This window comes from Arachis hypogaea, chromosome 11, assembly GCF_003086295.3.
Source record: "Arachis hypogaea cultivar Tifrunner chromosome 11, arahy.Tifrunner.gnm2.J5K5, whole genome shotgun sequence".
In the NCBI taxonomy this organism is placed as follows: Eukaryota; Viridiplantae; Streptophyta; class Magnoliopsida; order Fabales; family Fabaceae; genus Arachis; species Arachis hypogaea.
Window position 1 is genome coordinate 57,261,175 of NC_092046.1, and position 6,069 is coordinate 57,267,243.

Below are 6,069 nucleotides of genomic sequence, written 5' to 3' on the forward strand. Positions count from 1 at the left end.
TTGTATCAACATGGTTCAGCTCCATGACTCCCTTAGTGTTGTGCCTTTCTGATGCATAATAGTACTCATTCTCAGCCACTGTCTCGATCACTTCAATGGCTTCTTCCACAGTCTTTTTCTTGTTCAATGAACCTCCTGATGAATGGTCTACAGCCTTCCTTGATTCATAAGAGAGCCCATCATAGAAGATGTGCAATTGCACCCAATCATGGAACATGTTTGGTGGGCATTTCCTTGTCAAGTCCTTGAATCTCTCCCATGCCTCGTAGAGAGTTTCACCATCTTGTTGTCTAAAAGTCTGAACCTCAGATCGAAGCCTATTGACCTTTTGTGGAGGGTAGAAACGTGCCAGAAACTTGCCTTCCACCTCATCCCATGTGGTTAGACTCCCCCTTGGGAATGATTCCAACCACTTAGCTGCTTTGTCCCTAAGTGAAAATGGGAACAAAAGCAGTTTATAGGCATCTTCCTGAACTCCATTGGACTTCACAGTGTCACAAATTCTCAGGAATTTTGTGAGATGTTGGTTTGGGTCTTCATTAGCACCTCCTCCAAAAGAACAATGATTCTCCACAAGTGATATTAGCTGTGGCTTGAGCTCAAAATTGTTGGCCTGAATGGGTGGTTTCTGGATGCTACTACCACAATTCCCAGAGGTTGGGTTTATGTATGAACTAAGAACCCTCCTCTCAGGAATGGCATTGTTTCCATCAGCTCTCTCATGGTTGTGAACTTCTCTATCCATGTTGAGATCTAAAGCTTCCTCAAAATTGTCCTCAGATTCTCCTTCAGATTCCTCTTCTCCCACTATTCTCTTCCCTCTTGCTTCCCTTCTAAGTCTATGAAGGGTCCTTTCCGGTTCGGTATATGGAGGAGTTGATGTCTCTCCTCTCCTACCTGTCATACAAGAACACAGCTCAAACACAAACAAGTAAAATACTCTTGGTTAATGGAAGAGTATGGTTAGATCAATTGAGGAATTAAATCAAACAGTTAGTGAGTCAGTGAGTTAGTTGCATGAATTTAAAGGCATAAAGAAGGAAAGCATGTAACCAAGTGCAGAAATTAAAATTCAACAAGTATCTAGAACAGAATTAACAAGCAAGAGAAAATTGCTCAATCTAGTTAGCTTCCAATTTGAGAATTGTCAATCGAAAACCAATCCCCGGCAACGGCGCCATAAACTTGATGCGCATAAACGTGTTATGCTACGATTTAGGAAATTGCACGATCGGCAAAATTCCTTCCGGCAAGTGCACCGGTTATCGTCGTCAAGTAAAAACTCACAATAGAGTGAGGTCGAATCCCACAAGGATTGGTTGAGTGAGCAATTCGGATTAGAAGTGTGTTCTAGTTGAGCGGAATCAAGATTTGAGATGAGAATTGCGGAATGTAAAATTGGCGGGAAAAGTAAATGACAAGAAAATTAAATGGCTGAATCTTAAATTGCATGAATTAAAGAGCAGAATGTAAATTGCTGAAATTAAAAGGGAATGGGGATGATTGCAAGAATTGAATTGCAGAATGTAAAGAGAAAGTGGAAATCAGAAATGGGGAATTCATTGGGTTTAGGAGATATTGAAATCTCCGAATCAAAACATGTAAATCTCTTCCTCAACCAATGCATTCATTGAATTTTGCTTGGCAATCTTATATGATTGGATCCCAATTCCTTGGCTCACCAATGCTCTCTAAAAACAAACAAATTCCCAATCCCTTGGTTTAAATGTTCATAAGAAGAGATGATGCTTGATCACTGATTATACCACACAATTTCATGAACCACAATTTGGTAGGATTACATGTCACAATATCCATCCAAACCCCAATCCAATCCACTGTGAGAAAGCTTCTCTAGCATGAATCCTCCATTCCTTTCCCAAGGCTCCGAAGGATTCCAAGTATGAGTAGTTTCTTTCCCAAGACAACTACTCAATGGAATTAGATCGAGAAGCTTTCTAACAAAATTCAAGAGAAAAGATTGAAGAAGAAGATAAACTATTATTGATTCATTGAATTACAATAGAGCTCCCTAACCCAATGAAAGGGGGTTTAGTGAATCATAGCTCTGAATTCAATTCCAAAGAAAAGGAAAACTAGCTAAAAGTGAAAGTAAAGGTCCTCTCTAACTTAACTTCTATCCTATTTATACACTTTCTATATTGAGCTTCAGTTGTGCTTCTTGGGCTTTGAGGCCTCTCCTTGCTTTCCTTTTGCCTTGGGTTTATGATCCCTAATCTTGATGAGGTTGTTGATCCAAATCCTGTAACATTTATTGAGCCAACTTAGTGATAATCAAATAATGACACATGACTCAATAAATTGAGATTTCAAACTCATCAATCCTTCAGGCCCAATCCCATAAACCATGATATTCAATTGGGTTTCACACCAAAGTAAGTTTAAGTTAATAATTGTGCTCAAAGACTAACTTAAATCACAATATTTTTGGCCCAGAAACCTTTTTCAAGAGTGGCGTTTAAGTTGTAGTTTAAGCTTAAACTGCAACTTAAACGCCAGACACTTCCAGTGAGGCCATTTGTAGAAGCACGTTTAAGCTTCAGTTAAGGTTAAACTGAAGCTTAAACGTGGAAATGGAAGAAGGTAGCCCTGGAGAGTCATGTAGTCGAACACGTTTAAGCTTCAGTTTAAGGTTAAACTGAAGCTTAAACGTGGAGATAGGAAGGGCAGCCCTGGAGGTCGAACACGTTTAACCTCCAGTTTAAGGTCAAACTGGAGGTTAAACGTGGAAAAGGGTGGAGGCATACTGGAGGTCGAACACGTTTAACCTCCAGTTTGAGGTCAAACTGGAGGTTAAACGTGGAAGCTTGGAATGGTGGCCCTGGAGGTGTCGAACACGTTTAACCTCCAGTTTGGGGTCAAACTGGAGGTTAAACGTGGAGATGGAGAGAGCAACCCTGGAGTGAAAAAAACTATCGAACACGTTTAAGCTCCAGTTTGAGTCAAACTGGAGCTTAAACGTGGAATGGCTCCCTGGTACTCTTCCTGGTTCTGGCGTTTAACCTCCAGTTTGAGGTCAAACTGGAGGTTAAACGTGGAACTCCTCCCTGGTGGCATACTCATTCTGGCGTTTAACCTCCAGTTTGAGGTCAAACTGGAGGTTAAACGTGGAATGCTCCTTAAGTGAGGCTTTTCATTCTGGCGTTTAACCTCCAGTTTGAGGTCAAACTAGAGGTTAAACTTCAATCCCAGCATTTCTTATCCTTCATGATTTTGGCGTTTAAGCTCCAGTTTAGGCTTAAACTGGAACTTAAACTCCACATGTGATATTCAAGCTTCCTTTATTGATTTTGTTGCTTCCTTGCTTAGCCTCTTCTTCCCTGAAATCATCCAAACAATTGCATCAAAGTCTTGCAAAATTTCATGAGAAATCTTTCATTCATAGTATTTAAGTAATAGAACTAAAACTCATGGAATTTGCATCAAAATCATATTGTTTGGATGGTTCATTACTTTGTTCTTCATTTAACCATTTTTGGTTACTTTAAGCTCAAGAAAATGCATAAAACAACTAAAACTAACAGAAAAATGCTAGTGAAACTAGCCTATGATGCCTTGGCATCATCAGCCACTAGGGACAGGCATGCATCATATGCATCTATGTGACATTGTTTAGGTGTGCATATTATACTTGGTTTGTCTATGTGATTAATTGCTAATTGTTCTACTTGCAATAACTGTTTGTTTGTGCTTGCATCTTCCTATTTGTGTTTGCTACTGAGACTCTGTTGGACTGTGGTGATTGGTTGATGGTTGGATTGATTGGGCCTAGAGCCGTGGTTGGAATGAGATGAACCGATGGTTGATTTTGGTTTTGTGTTTCTGGTTTGGAATAAAATATGAAAGGCTATTTTGGTTCAGCATAGATAAACCTTTTTGAAAAGCTTTTGGTGTTTTTGAGAATTGAACGGTTCCTTTTTCAGAAAAAGATTTCCGAATTTACTTCTATTGTAAACTGCAGTTTTTGAAAAGAGGTATAAGACGGTTATTAATCACTGGTACGGGTTATCTTCATGTATCCTATTACAGTAATTCCCAAAAACCCTCTACTGAGAACCCTTTCGAGGATGATGTTCTCACCCCCCTACATTTTTCTCCTTTCAGGATATGGGCGCTAAAGTCTCGAAGAGTTTATTTAGTTGTTGTTCTGATGCTCTGTATTGCTCTAGATTATTTATTGTACCCTCGCCTTTATCCTGATATATTCTGTAAGAGGGTTAGGAATTGTATTGGGTAATGCTTGTAATATTATTTATATGTATATGTGTATATATATATATGGATGTACTCTTTATGAGTTTTGTAAGTCGCATGGTATCTATGGATGTATGTTATCGGATGAAAGTATTTTTGGGAGCGGTTTCGCAGTTTAAAGTTTTAAACAGGCTCATATTTTAGTATTAAATATTATAAGTGTCGTCGTAATATCCGAGCTATCAGAGTCGCACAGCCGGAAGCGTGAGCTTTGGTTGTTAGGGTGTTACATACTAACTTTCAAATTAACTGATGAGCGGAAATACCAGTAAATACATCAGATCACACAAATAATACCACGGTAAATGGATATCATTTTTACGAGGATTAATGTATTGAACAAATAAATTTTTGATAGAAAAGTCTAACTAGATTAATAAAACCTTATTGATGATTGAAGAGGGCAAGAGAGTGTCTTGCTCAGAGCCTTGAGAATCTTGAATGTTGAATGCTTGGATGTCACGGAAAGTGAGCTTGAATGATGAACTGAGAGAAGACAGTGACAGTGAGAGTCAAGGGTTTTGGAGATGCTTATGCTCTTAGGAAAACCAATCTTATTTATTTATCTTGAAGTTTGCAAAGATCTTTCATGACCAAACCTTTAGTAACTGATTTTCAATTCCTTGACTCCTCAGTTTCTTAAGCATTAATTAGGCGTCAATTAATTAATCAAGAGATTAAGCATAAAAACTGATTTTATATTCAAATAAGATTTAAAAGTAGTTCTTAGGTCGAATTGTATATCATGTATTTAAGCTAGTCCTATCCAGTAAAATCTTAAAAGAAAACATAATTTTCAAAAGTTGTTCTAATCCGAATTATATGTCACTTATTCAAAATTAGAGTGATTAAAAATCATGTATGTGTCGCACACTAGTTGAACCAATATTCCTAGCCAAATTCAAATAATCATGTGAAAGAGTTTTTAACCTTTAATTCAAATATTAATTTTCCAATTATAATAATAGAATCCAAGAAGAATTAGCTTACCTTTTGATCCACTAGTCTGAATGAAGAACGATTAAGTCAATTACGAAATAGATCAATGCAACACTTTGAAATAAAATAAATGTAGATTAATTATCCATAGAAAATATAAATAGAGCTCTTAACCCTTTGACAAAAAATTAGTTACCCATGAAGAAGTAAGAAAAACAAGAAGAACAGAAGTAGTCCAAGGGGTTGATGCCCTTCTCTGTGAGCTATGCTCACTGATTTATAGACTAAATTCTAGAATTCAAATTCAACACTAAACTAATGTTATCATTTAAAGAGAGATAAGATAACTACTTATCTTTTGGAGAGAAAGATAAGCTACTGACTTCAATTTCAAATTCAAAATGAAAATTTAATTCAAACTCTAATAACCAAATCTCTTATGCTTCTAGAGAGAATCAATAACTAATCTTCTAGAGTCTTCAATATTCTAGATGTGATTAAGGCTTCTAATGATGTGGTTAATTAAGTTTGGGCCTTAATTATTGAATCCTGAGATTTGTAATTGCCTTTAAGCTAAGTTGGATTGGAGATAATTTGAGCAAAAATCCCAAGAACACCTTTTCAGGAGGGGTGTGTCCGCCAGGCATGAGATGGAGGCCGCCAAGCGGAGGTGAGGCATGAAGGGGGACCGCAAGGAGCAGGGTGAGGCCGCCAGGCGCAGGTTCCTCCCACAGGGTGTGCATGCAACGCGAAGGAGGGTCCGTCGGGCATACTTCTTGTAAGACCCCGGATTTTTGGAAATTAAATCATGAGTTAATTGAGATTTGTAATACTTATTTATGATTTTATTTTCAA

General features: G+C 37.7%; 1 non-coding gene across 1 annotated transcript; it reads left to right on the forward strand.

Moving 5' to 3' along the window:
• The first annotated feature begins 215 nt into the window (after positions 1 to 215).
• LOC112725477 (small nucleolar RNA R71) lies at positions 216 to 319 on the forward strand. The gene has a single exon (XR_003164583.1). It is a non-coding gene; the product is annotated as a small nucleolar RNA R71 (small nucleolar RNA).
• The last annotated feature ends 5,750 nt before the right edge of the window (positions 320 to 6,069 follow it).